This window comes from Lonchura striata, chromosome 35 (assembly GCF_050655825.1).
Source record: "Lonchura striata isolate lonStrDom1 chromosome 35, ASM5065582v1, whole genome shotgun sequence".
Classification (NCBI taxonomy): Eukaryota; Metazoa; Chordata; class Aves; order Passeriformes; family Estrildidae; genus Lonchura; species Lonchura striata.
In genome coordinates, this window is record NC_140737.1 from 11092723 (window position 1) to 11104972 (window position 12250).

Sequence of the window (12250 nt, forward strand, 5' to 3'; positions counted from 1 at the left end):
TCTCGGCCGCTCCCGCCCGCACTCGGTCCCCACTGCAGCCGCTCCCGCCAGGACAGCGCGGGGGGGCCCGGCCTTGGCGCTGCCCCACTCCCACCTCCCCAAATTCCCCTCGCGGGGCCATGGGGCCGAGGGGGGGCGCAGGTGGGTCCAGGTGGGGAATGCTGAGATAATTTCAAGAGTGGGTCCCCAAGAAGAAGAATTGGAATTTGTGGTAGACACAGGGGCAGAATTAACCTTTATGTTAAATATTCCAAAAGGTTATAGTGTAAGCAAAGATACTCTAAAAGTAACAGGAGCAAAAGGAGAGAGTTTCACAGTACCCATTATTAAAAATGTGGTAATAGAGGGAGAAACTAAATTTTGGATGAGGGATGTTTTCTTGGTCCCAGGGGCAGGTAGCAATTTATTGGGACAAGATTTACAGGTGAAATTAGGAATAGGGGTTGTTCCAGAAGATGGGAAGATGACAGCTAGACTTTTAAAACTAGGCCAGGAGGATGGAAGAAGAATTAACAAGGAAGTTTGGGCTGGGGAGGGAAATAGGGGAAGATTAAATATTGACCCCATAAAGATTACAACTTAGGAAAAAAAAATTGTCCCATACATGTACGGCACTATCCTGTATCTTTAGAAGGACGGGAATGTTTAAAGCCAGTAATAGAAGGACTAATAAAGGATGGGACATTAGAACCTTGTATGTCTCCCCATAATACCCCAATACTCCCAGTAAAGAAGCCTGACGGGAGCTATAGACTGGTACAAGACTCAAGGGAGGTTAACAAAGGAACTCAGACCCACTATCCAGTGATACCAAATCCTTATACTCTTTTCAGTAAAGTTCCTCCCCAGCATCAGTGGTTTAGTGTAGTGGACCTTAAAGATGCCTTTTGGGCTTGCCCATTAGCCCAGGAGAGCAAGTTATCTTTGCTTTTGAATGGAAGGACCCACTAACTGGAGAAAACAGCAATTAAGATGGACAAAACTACCACAGGGGCTTACAGAATCCCCAAACTTATTTGGACAAGCTTTAGAAACAATACTACAAACTTTCCCCACTCCTCCTGAAATATAAATTATCCAATAAGTGGATAATCTTTTACTTTCTGGGGAAGCTGAAGCTGGAGAGGCTACTATAAAGCTTTTGAATTTTCTTGGGGAAAAAAGATTAAGGGTATCAAAAGGGAAGCTGCAATTTATAGAATCAGAGGTAAAATATCTTGGACACTTGCTTAGTAAGGGTAGTTGGAAGCTCAACCCAGACTGAAACACAGGGATTCTATCCCTTCCCCCTCCCTCTTCAAAGGGGGAAATCAGAAAGATACTCAGATTATTGGGATATTATAGATTGTGGATTGAAGGAAATACACAGGCAGTAAAATTTTCGAATAAAAAAAACTGACAGAGGGAGATGATATAAAATGGATCAAAAAGGGTAATGAAAAACTAAGAAAAAAGAAGTAAAAACTAGCCCCAATATCAACTTTAAGCTTACCTTCACTAGCAACACTCTTTCATTTGTATGTAAATGAAAAAAACGGGGTAGCTCATAGGGTTTTGTTTCAAGAGTGGGGAGGAGTAAAGAGACCCGTGGCTTATTTATCAAAGATGTGGGATCCAGTAAATCAAGGCTGGCCAGTGTGTATTCAAGCTATAGCAGCTACTGCAATCCTAGTAGAGGAAAGTCATAAACTGACTTCTAGAGGTAAATTAATTGTAATTGTGTGCACACCTCATGCAGTACTAAATTTCTTCCAATTTGCTTTGTGATTTTTATCTTGAAATACATAACTTACTGTACTCTAGGATTGAAAAACTAGTTTACAGCTGTGACATAGCAAAACCTGCTATTAATTTGAGTCAATGCAGGCTGTTCAATCAAGTGTTCTCAGTGTGTAAAGTTAAACTAAAGGTAACACCAGCTGCTTGGTAGGTCAATGAGAAACATTTTTCCTTCCAACCAGTCCTTTTTCATGTACCCAAATGTGTTTTGCTTTCTTCGTTTTTTTGTTTTGTTTGTTTGCTAGTTTTTCTGGAAGTGCTAACTACTTGCAGTGTATCTAGAACAGCAAATAAAATTGTGCATACAAAACACTTGTAAAAAAATAGGGCTCATTTTTTCCCACAATGGGAGGTGGCTACATATAGAAAAGGGAAACTACAAAGCTAGATGAAGAAAAAGTTTCAGTATCTTCTAATGTAAACAATTTGTTACTTCCAGCATCACAGTGGGTGTGTGACACACACATATGAAAAAGATGGTGAGGGAGATCTCTGTTTACTACAGTTTCCTATTTCTTGAATGAGTTAGAGAGCTATGAAGCAATTGTGATTCCTTGTGTGGATTACCCAGGCCTGCAGGGAGGGCTTGGCCATGGTTCCCTCTGTGCTGCAGGCAGCCCTGCAGTGTGGCAGCAGTGGCTTGCCTCTGGTGAGTTTGCAGGCAGGGTGCTCCAGCACTGCAGTGCTCAGGGGCAGTTTCCTATTTTGACACCAAAGCTTAAATTCAAGAGTGCCTCTTCCCATCCAGTTATTGTTTGTACTGTAAGAACCTCTTCAGAGAGTGTCTCCTGGCAGTCAAAAAGAGAGTATTGCAGAGATAAATTCCGTACTTGCTGTCTCCCCCACTGTATCCACATTTTGTCTATTCCCTCTTCAAATTATAGATTTGTAAAACTCATGCTCTGTGTCCTCAGATGCCCTTCCCAAATAAAACCTTGGCTTCTTTGCAAATTATATTGCACTAACAAGCATTGCCTTAAATTTTTTATTGCAGGCAAGATCACTTCAGAAGTAAGTTTTTCTTTACCTTGTTCCTACAACCCTTTCAAGCTTGTGAATGGAAAATTGTGACAGCAAAATAAGTCTTTAGTTTTAGCACTGTCAGCTGTGGGTAGCTGGTAGCCCTTGGTGGAGGGTGCCGTGAATTAAAGGCCTGCAGAACACACATAACAAAAGTAATTAAATTTGTAAGGAAGTTGAAAAAGGAGGGAGAGGTGATTGGCAGACTCACCTCTCCAGGATGTAGGACTAATGTTAGAAAGTGGACTGATATTGGAATGTGGATGTTGAAATGTGAAGAGAGAAAAAGAGAGTGAAAGAGAGAGAAAGGGAGAAGAGAGAAGAAGAGAGAAGAAAGAGAGAAGAAGAGAGAAGAGAGAAAAAGAGAGAAAAAGAGAGAAAAAGAGAGAAGAGAGAAAAAGAGAAAAAGAGAGAAAAAGAGAGAAGAGAGAAAAAGAGAGAAGAAGAAAGAAAAAGAGAGAAGAGAGAAAAAGAGAGAATAAGAGAAGAGAGAAAAAGAGAGAAAAAGAGAGAAAAAGAGAGAAAAAGAGAGAAAAAGAGAGAAAAAGAGAAAAAGAGAAAAAGAGAAAAAGAGAAAAAAAGGAGAGAAAAAGAGAGAAAAAGAGAAAAAGAGAGAAAAAGAGAGAGAAAGGGAAAGAGAGAGAAAGAGAAAGAGAAAGAGTGAAATACACCCCAAAGTCCCCATACCGTCGCTATTTGTAAGTTCTCCCCCATTCCTGCTAGACAGAGTGACAACAAGGGGAGGGGAGTGAGGAAGTACAGTCAAAGGCAAAGCTGTGAAAAAGAGGGAGAGCTGGACCACCAATAGAGATAAAATCAAAGCAGAGATAGCTGACTCTCACAATGTGCTTTATTTTTTTAAACAAGACTTCTTTTTTTTCCTTCTGATTTTTGTTGTTAAGGAAAGGAGGCTTTTGTTCTGAAGAATGGGTCTGTAAGACTAAAACAGTTGGATGTTGCCTAAAAAGCAAAAAACCAAGAGATATGATACATCTTGTGTTAAATTTGAGCTAGTCTTTTTTTTATTTAACTAAGTATAGCTCACAAGAAGAAGAATTGGCCTCTGCAGCGATGAGCACAGCTGGATACAAGAAGAAGAAGCAGCTATAGAAAAAGTTTTTAGTTAAACCCAGAAAGTTTTGAAGAAAACTAATGGTGAAAGTTAATGCAGTATTGTTTTTCTTTTAACACTGTGTTATTAAGAAGTCCTTTCCAGGTACTACTAAAGCAGCAATCCCAACCATGGAAAAGAGGGTGAATTCATGCCAGCAAAATAAAAGAATTTGTGAAGAAACGTGAGGAATGGACTATCACATCTAAACCGGGTGATACCAAATTGACTTTCAACCAGGACTGGGTGGTAATGGTTTGGGAAGACCCAAATTATCCAAGGCAGGTACAAAGAATAACACCTAACTGAGAAATAAGGCAAACCTTGCATCACTGGTTCTAAGCCCTGCCTGAATAAGCCCTGAGACGCCTCCGACACCTCCTTGGCAGAGGAACACTGCCACTTCAAACAGGAGGATCGGGAGTGTTTGAGTCAAAGAGTTCTGATAGTCTGGCCTTAGCCTGTGGCTTGTACAGGCAAGAAGGGAAATTGCCATTAATACTATGCTGTATACTTTATTTGATTCATCCCCATATTGGACATGGCAGCTGGGTTATAAGTGAATGTTTAAATTATGAGAATAATTGGCATTGTAGCTCACAAAATCTATGTTCTCGTGGCAAGAAGTATTGAGTACTGAATCAATCCCCTATACAGAAAGACCTCAAAAACTGAAGTAAATAAATTGCTTTTGTAGATGGGGATTATCAATGCCTGTGGACTGAGAGATACCTGAGGAATGGTGGAAAACCACAGTTAAAAGGTGTCAAAAACAATTTGCCTGGAAATGAGTAAAAAAGGAGTGACAAGGGAAACAGAGGGCAAGCCTGGATTGAGCACTGTACTCACCAGCGAGAAGATCACACGTACCTGCTGTGGGCAGCAGCCCCACAGGCAGGGGAGGTGGGGGTATAAGCCAAGCCAGACCTCTGTCATTCCTGTTTCTGTCTCTCATTTGTTGTCTTTTCCCTTCTGAGATAGCAGCAAGATCGTGTCACAAATGTTACAGAAAGTGTTACATGGAAAGAAACCAAAGTTCCTTTTTGTCACACACACCCATGTCAACAGCCACTGTTATAACCCGTCCAAATTAAGTACCTGCAGGAAAAAGGGGGAAAATTATCACATTACAAAGAACTTTGGAAAAAGTAGTAATACTTGGGGCATGGAATGTCCAAAAGGAGAGAGATGGATCTGTTTTACATTTGATCTTAGAAATATAGTCCAAGATTCGGTAAAGAGACAATTAGTAAAAAAAAAGGTAAAACAAGCACAGCAGTCTAGCTCTGTGTTAACCCCAAATTATATCCTGAGTCATATTAAATGACTCCAAGCAGTTATAGAGAAGATAATAAACAAAGCTGCTCAGGCATTGGAATTAATATGGAGTCTGCAAAGCCAAACATCACCTGCAGTGCATTAAAATAGGTTGGCTTTACGCTATTTATTGGCTAAAGAATGGGGTGTACAGATTGTTGAAAATAGATGGCAATGAGGATGTCATCCTAGAAAAAACAAAGGATATCAGAAAAAAATTATGACCCAGGTATCAGTCCAAAAATGGGAAAATAACGTTAAAAACTAGCAGGTGGGGTAATGTATTGAGAATGGGATGGTGGAAGAAATTAGGATTCTTTCTTTTATGTGTTACAAGTGTTTTGATATTTCTTCTTTGTTTAATCCCATGTTTTATTTGATTACCAACAGAGTCCAAAGAAAGCAAGAGGACAGGAAATATTCTTTATAAATCATTTGGCTTGAGCAGTAAGAGGTGGGATTGTGAAAAATGCATATTTATGATTGGCTTTTCACAAATGTTACAATGAATATTATATGTGTAATGTTAGAAAGTTATGCTGTATTAATTCCCTTACATATTGTGTTAAGTGTAGTTTTAGGTTACAACATAATGTTAAAATAGAGATTATGTATGTGGGGGGAGTTTTCTTTTTAGGAATGAGATGCTCCCTTCGAAGAACACCTAAATCTTCCAAAGGAGAGGAATTTATGGCTTCTGATCAGGAGAAGCTAATTTCTTCAGGCCTTGCTCAGACTTGAAGATGCCAGTGGATTAAAGGGAACAGTTGACATACAACAGAGTTTCTTGTTTAGAACAGAATGTATGCATAACCATGAAGGATGTATGACTATGCAACAAGTGTATTGGTTTAAGGGTGATTCCTTTGTTCACAAGTCATGGTTTTCTTGACTTAGGGTCGGAGAGCATCTGGACATCCATAATTCTTTGCTCTTTTTGTCTTGTAATTGTCCTAACTCTAATTGTATTATTATTTTTATAACCATTTTATTATTATTAAACTTTTAAAATTTTAAAAACCAAGTGATTAGAGTTTTTTAAAATTTTCAAAACTAGATGAGATTTAAAGGTGACCCTTTAACTCATGAACAATAAATAGATGATTTGAAGGACAAAAAAAAAAAGCAGCAGATTGTGGGGGGGGTGCACGACTGAGGCTGCTGAAGGCTGCTGTGGAAGAGAAGCTGCATTCCAGGCACCCAGGAGGAGCTTCAGAAATGCAAATTAACACTGCTGGGGCAAACTGGGGACAATGTACCTGGCTCTTCTTGCCTGGGGCAGGAATTGGCTGATTCCCTCTGCCCCTCACCCCAAGCTCTGCCTGCTTGCACAGATGGAATCTGCACAGCTGAAGGCAGAGCCCATGCTGAGGATCTCTGACTCTGCAACAGAAATGGCTGAAGCTGCAAAGGGAAACAGCAAATGGAGAATGTTGTGAAAACTTCACTAAAATAAGGGGGGGATCATCCCTCTGCCCACTCCAACATCTGCTGTCACTGTCTGTGCTGTACAGGGTGTATCAGAGCACTGGGGGTTTTGCTAGAACAAGTTCAGGGAAATCAGTTGGAATTCAAGTATATGATGAAGGAGTAAGAAAAAATATGGTCAATTGATGCAGCCCCAGCTTGAGGGAGCGCCCAAACATGGGGAAAAGATGAACGGCCACCAGAACAAATCCTACAACACCATGGACCAGCCCCTGGGAACCAAAATGATTTTGTGAAAAATGCATGTTATATGGCTCTGTGCAGATAGTTACTACATGTATTATGTTATAATGATAACTTGTGCTGTATGAACATTTTAATAGTACGGTAAACGTAGCTTTGTAGATAAAATGAAGCTTTAGTAGTTAAAAGAGAAAACATGCATGTGTGTGTGTGGCGGGGGGGGGGGGTTAAGGAATGAGAACACCTAAATTCGCTCAAGGAACACCTAAATTCTCCAGAGAAGAGCAATTTATGGATTTCTTACTAGAAGAAGTTAATTTCTTCAGGCCATGCTCAGACTGGAGGATGCCGTGGGGATTAAAAAAAACAGCTGACATACAACAGAGTTACTTGTTTTAAATAAAATTTATGCATAACCATGAAGGATATAAGAATATGCAACAGTGTATTTTTTTAGGGGTGATTCCTTTATTCACAAGGTATGGTTGTTGTGGCTTAAGTGCCCAAGAGAGCATCCGGACATCTGCAAGTCTTTGCTTTTTAATGTCTTGCAATTGTCCTAACTCTAAATTTTTATTAGTCTAATTGTATTCCTACTTTTATAACCATTTTACTAGTATTAAACTTCTAACATTTTAAAAACCAAGTGATTGGCGTTTCTCACAAATTCATATCAGGAGACAGAGAACCCATTTTTCATTTGAATGGCATAATTTGATTACAAGCTGTCCTCAGAATAAGAACCAACCAGACAGCTCCAGCTCCTGACCTTCCTGCCGACCAAGCCACTGAAACGAGGAACACAACATTTCACCAGGGGATGGGATCAGATTATCTCTTAGCAGAAAAAGCAGGAGTTTGTGGAAAACTAAATGGCTCAAACTGCTGTTGGCAAAGAGATGACGAGAAAACTCCTAAAAAAGATAAGAAAGGAAATAGGAGAGCAGTTTATGTATTGGTCCAAACATGGAAAGGATGGGAATGGGACACGCTTTCCTGGCTCCCCAGCACACCAGGGGTTAAAGGAATGCTGCTTCTCCTCTTCTGTGCTACAGCAACTCTCATCTTTTTACCATGCTCCACACCTTGGCAGTGCAGCTCATCCAGCAGCTGAGCCAGGGCATGCAGGTGGCAGCCAGGCCTCCTGATCCACAAACGGCTACAAAAGGACAGCGAATGAGGGCACCGAGAATAATCCCAAAACCAAAGAGGACCCGGGAAGAACAAAACAGAGTCAAGGAGTGAATCTGCCTGGAGATAGGGCCAGGGAGTTGTAGATAAGAGGAGAAACCATCCGTTCCAATAAATGTTCCAAATTGACCCAGACAGCTGCTCAAAGTCCCGCTACATTCCCGAAATTCGCCGAGAAGAACAAAGACTTAACAGAGCCATGAATATCGGCTGCTATACAAAAGGAGGGTGCACATTAACGAGGACAGGCAGCAGGCGCATCGGGAAGTCGGAACCTTCCAAGGAACTCAGCCGGTGGGCAAAGGCAGAGGGAGATCGGCCGGGAAAATGAGGATAAAAAGGAGGCTGCGGACTACAGCCACGGCAGAGAGCGCACGGCAAATGCCCCACGGCCTCTGCCCCTGCTCGGCAATAAAGTCACTTTGACAGGACTCCTCGCTCTCCGCCGGGCACACGAACCTCCGGCGACGGGAATTTCCCCGCCCGCTCCCGGCCGCGGGGCAGCCCCTCTGTCCTACCCACAGCAGCCGGGCCGAGCCAGCGCTGCTCCGGCAGCGGCTCCTGCCCGGCCCCGGCGGGAAGGAGACCGCGGGCAGCCGCTCCCGCAGCGCCCTCAGCCCGGGGCCGGCACGGGCCGGACACGGCACCGGCGAGCCGCCGGAGCCCCCTGCCGCCCCCTCCGCCCGCAGCCAGCCCCGAACCCCCGCAGAGCCCAGCGCGGCTCCCACCTGCGCCGGGGCCGCCTCCGAGCTCCGCCGCCGCCGCCTCACCGCGCTCCGGCCGCTGCGGCCGCTGCCGGGCCCGCACAGCCGCTCGGCCAATGGCGGCGCTGGGCGGCCACGGCCGCCCTCAGCCCGCCGCCGGGGCCGCGCCGCGCCCCGCTCCCACCAATCAGCGCGCCGCGACCGCGACTGACGGCACCGGCGGCCAATGGCAGCGAGCTCGGGGCGGGCTCTGCGCACGGCCCCGCCTCGCCCCGCGCTCTCGGCGCCCCCGGGCTGCGTGAGGGGAAAGCCGGAGATGAGGAACAGCCCCGGCACGGGCCCGGGCCGAGCCGGGATTGAGCTGCCCACACAAACAAACTTCTCCGCGCCTCCCGCCACGGCTTTCCCGGCCCTGCGCCTCCCGTGCCTCCGCCTCTGCGGGAAGCCCAGGAGCCTCACTTCTCCTGCCCCTCGTTAGTGCATCAGAGCTTTGCTTTGATTTCCCCCGAAAAGGGAAACCTGCCCAAAGCCCTGTGGGTGGGTGGGGCAGGGGAGAGATTTCTGGCAGAAAACTCCAAAGACTCGGAGCAGGAGAAGGAGAAGTCAGTGCAGAGCCTTAAATGCAGCTTTCCCCACGCCTCCCTGCTCCCAGCTGCACCTCCTCCCCCGGCAGGGCAGGAGACAGGGAATGGGGCCATGCTCAGCTCATCCCCCGGGGCTTCTCCCTCTGCTCAGGGACAGGAGTCGTTCCCTGCTGCACCCTGCGCTCTCTCCCGGCCGAGACTTCTCCAGGAACTTCTCGGAGCGGAGTCCATCCCCTGGGCACAGCCCCCTCCGAGTGCTGCAGCGTGGGTCACTGTGCCACGGGCTCAGTCCTGCCAGGACAGGCTGCTCCAGCGGGGCCCCTCTGCCCGCGGGCTCACAGCCTCCTCTCGGGCATCGCTGAGCTCCAGCCCGGCTCCTGCAGGGGCTGCAGGGGATCTCTGCATCCCCATGGACCTGCAGGGGGATCTCTGCATCCCCATGGACCTGCAGGGGATCTCTGCAGCCCCATTGTAATATATGTTATGGAATAATTTGTGCTTATGTAAAATATACATCAAGTCAGTTGTGCTTGTAGAAAAAGATTCTTAAAGTTCTATATGGCCAGTGGCTGCAGCCGGGGCTGGAGAAACCACAGCTGGAAGAGAAAGAAAGACCTAATTTACAAATGAAAAAAAGTAGCTGGGTGCAGAGATGGGCTCTTTCCGGGGACAATCCAGGAGACACCCAACGTTTAACCCCTGGTCTGCCGGGGAGCCAGGAAACCAGGCACACGGGCATCCCGCCCTTCCAGCTGCTGAGGAGGCTGCTGGGCTGTGCTTCAGCAGAGGAGATGGAATGTGGCTTACCACTCTGTCCTTCTCTAAAAACGGAGAATGGGTCAGGAGGTTTGGGCTCTGAGCACACAGCAGCCTGGCCCAGGCACAGGCCGTGGTGGGACAGGGGCACAGGAGCCTTCTGTGACTGACCGTGGCTCTCTGGTTTCTCTCTGCAGGCTGCCAGCTCCTCATGCCATGGAAACGGCCCCACTCGGCCTGCCAGTCTGGGAGGGCTGGAGGGCTGTGGGTACTCATTTGCTGTCAAAAATAAATTGTGTTTTTTTGTCATTGTCATCATCAGAATATTTCTTTCATCCTTTTCCAAGTTTTTGGCCCCTCCAGGGTAATATTTTTGTGTCCTTCCTCAGACAGTTGATGGCATTTGGATGGGGGGGGGGGGGGGTAAGCAATGTGAAAAGTTCAACAACAGCTCCAGTTGCCAACTGCAGCAGCCCCTTCAGGAGCCCTGAGCTACCAGCGAGGTCCACGTGTGCCTTGCAAAAGGGAGTGGTTTGCAGCGATGGGGTTGTTGCCCTGCTGCAAAAGCTGGGAGCAGATCAGAAGTGGCAAAATGCCATTTTGGCTCAACCCCCACCCAGGTTCTTTATCTTTTCCCTCTGCTTGGTGATAGGCAGACAGGGCTGGATCCAGCGAGGTTCAAGTTCTGGCTGCTCCCTGGCATCAAAGGGATCAACTAAACTCTTGTATGCAGTGACTGCAATAGGGCTACTGAAGGAAAAAAGGGAATGTCATGAGATGGGGAATCCTTCTTGTCTCCTTTGTCTCCCCAGGAGCCCCTTGGAAAGGGAAATACCCACTGGGTTTATCTGACTCCTTCCCAGCCAGCCCTTCCCTCGCTCCCGGGTCTCATTTGCTCCACAGGATTCACCAGCTCGCTCAGCTCAGAGGAGCTCTCAGAGGAGAAAACGCTGCCTGGCGTGGGGCTGCCTGATCCCTGTCTCACCTTGATTCCATTTGCCCCCTCCCTGCCCCATCCAAGAGACCGAAGGATCCCCCACAGCCCCACGGTCCTGCAGCAGATCCCAGCACGTTCCCTGCTCCGCTCCTTGGTGCCCTGGGAGGCTCCAGAGCCCTCCCTGTGTGCGGGACAGCGGCTGCAGCACCGCTGCGCCCGCGGGCGAGCAGCGCCCAGGAGCAGCTGCGCCAGCTCCGAGCCTGAAGGGAATCCTCAGCGCACACAAATGACAGCTGGCACTTCAGGGGCTGGCAGGAGAAGCTCAACCCATCTGCTCGCTGCCCTTCCCAGCCATGGCCACGCTGGTGCAATTGGAAGAGTCGCCCCTGCCCAGGAAGCTCTCAGGTCAAAGAGAGGAGCAAAAGCCACGGGTTTCTGAGGTGTTAGCTGCCACTGCCTCTGGTTTTCCTTCCAATTCCTAAGGGGTTTTGACTGGTTTTACCATTTCAACACTTACTGTGTAGAATGCTTATTTTATGATTGGCTTTTCACAAATGTTACAATGAATATTATATATGTAATGTTAGAAAGTTATGCTGTATTCATTCTCTTAAGTAGTGTGTTAAATAGAGTTTTAGGTAACAACATAATATTAAAATAGAAACTCTGCGATGTAGGATTTTTTTTACTTGCTCAAGCAAGAGATGAGATAATCAATAAACTCTTCACACAGGGATGGCGTTGACTTGGGGCACATAAAGAGTTACAACCTCCTTATCAGAAAAGACAAACATTCTTCCATCTTGTCTCCATCTTTATGGAAGCACCAGGATTAAGGGAAAGAAGTTGACAAAATCCAGAAAAGTTCCTAATTTGCAAGGAATTTCTGCATCATGTATGAGATACATGAATATGCAATAGGCTATTGCTTTTAAGGTTATTCCTTTGTTCACAAGGCATGCTTGTCCTGGCTTAAGTGTCCGAGAGCATCTGGACGTCTATAATTTTTTTGCTTTTTATTGTCTTGTAATTGTCCTAACTCTAAATTTGATTACTCTAATTGTGTTACTATTTTTATAACCATTTTATTATTATTAAACGTTTAAAATTTTAAAAACCAAGTGATTAGCGTTTTTCACAACGTTCCAGGCTCCCGGGGACCCCCTTATCGGTCTGTCCG